The following is a 1,901-nucleotide window of genomic DNA, read 5'->3' on the forward strand; positions in this document are numbered from 1 at the left end:
ATTGTTTAAGAATCTCAAACTACAGGCAAAATATCCCATAAAAGTCAGATGACCAGTCTGATGGTCTAAATATAGGTTAATAGAATGTAGGATTTGAAGGAAACTTAAAGATTATCTTGTGTTCAATACAATACTTTCATTCATAAATCATAAGGTATCAGCACCACTCAAGATATAGGGACCTGGATTACCAGATAGATTCTGATGAGAGGTCTCTCAAGACCTAGTTCAGGATTTGGATACACACACAGACAGACATATAGCAGAGTTGGGACATCTGTACAAATGACTTGCGATATCCATGATCTCAAGTTTCAGAAAGCAATAGAACAACAAAACCTCAAATCCCTCAGTCACAAGCAGTTTGAATATCCTAGAGCATCCCAGGGTTTGACACACAGGTCAGGCATTCAGCAAGATCCCAGCTGACCAAAAAATGCATTTGTCAGAACATCTTGAAGAGGGAAGTCCCCAGTTCCTGAACGTTCTATGATAGGAAGAAACTCACCCTTTCCTCTTTGATCTTTCCGTGGCTAGCAATGGCTCAAACAGCTCCTCGTCTTGTTTCAAATTCATCCTTTCTCTTCATCAGTATTCCATCTTATGGCTATTCATTTGTGTCACCTTTGATAAATTTTAAATCATTTCCCATTGATAATATTTCTATTAGTGAAACTGTACTATTCTTGTTAATTTACAAGTGAACCACTGATATGTTAAAATGTAGATATCAGGGAGATCATGCTGCCCTTCATCATTTGCAACAGATTTGAATTGTACTTCTTTTCATAGATTTTGGAATATCCTATAACTTCCCCAACATTTGTAAAAATTGTCTTCCCTAAGATTTGTAAAAATTCTTCAGGAATTTGTTTATCTTGTTAATCTATCACAGAAGGAAAGGCGCCATACCACATAAAACAAGCAAGTTTACATATTTTTTGCCACCATGTAATGCAATACATATACTACAACATGTAGAGCCAGATAATAATCTAAACTTTTTCCTTTTCCTTCTAAAAAAATGTGTAGAGTACCATATGTTTCAGACTGTACTGTAGGTCGGAATGATTTTGGTATTTTGCAAGAAGTAATTCAAACTATTGAAAATACGTTTTAGCACCCCTGTTTACCAAAAAAGATTCCAAATACTTGCTTCCCAGTCTCAACTGGGAAAGGGAAGGAAGCTAAGGGCAGGGAGTGAAGGTCTCTTTTGTTATACTCCAAATATTAGCTTTTCTGGAGGGAGGGGGTATGAAGGATTGAACCTAGGGGCACTTAACCACTGAACCACATCCCCAGCCCTTTTTATTTTTTATTTGGACACAGGGTCTCACCGAGTTGCTTAGGGCCTCATTAAATTGCTGAGACTGGCCTTGAACTTGGATCCTCCTGCTTCAGCCTTCTGAGCCCCTGGGATTACAGTCATGCACCATCAAGCCCAGCAATTAACTTTTAATCTACCATAAATATCACATACCCTTTTCTCCATTTGTGCTTGTCCTTTCATTTTTTGTCTGGCATTTTTTTGCAACATAACTTTAATATATTCTAATTTATCAATATTCTGCCTTTGTTATTATAAATACCTTCCCTTTCATGTACATTCATGTACATTTTCTTGTAGTATTTTTACCATATATTTAAACTTTTTAACATTCACAAAAAAATTCAAGATTTGGTTTTGAAATATAAGAACTTAATCTTTTTCCCAGATAGTTAACTAATTAGGATTATTAGATATCACAAAGTTATAATAATCAGAGGTCCCGAGCAGTTCTAACAGAAACATATGAGCCACATATGTAATCTAAATCGTTATTATATGTATTACATTTTTACATTAAAAAGTAAGAAGCAAGTGAAATTAATTTCAATAATATACTTTATTTAACCTAATA

The sequence above is a fragment of the Marmota flaviventris genome, chromosome X, assembly GCF_047511675.1.
Source record: "Marmota flaviventris isolate mMarFla1 chromosome X, mMarFla1.hap1, whole genome shotgun sequence".
Lineage (NCBI taxonomy): Eukaryota > Metazoa > Chordata > Mammalia > Rodentia > Sciuridae > Marmota > Marmota flaviventris.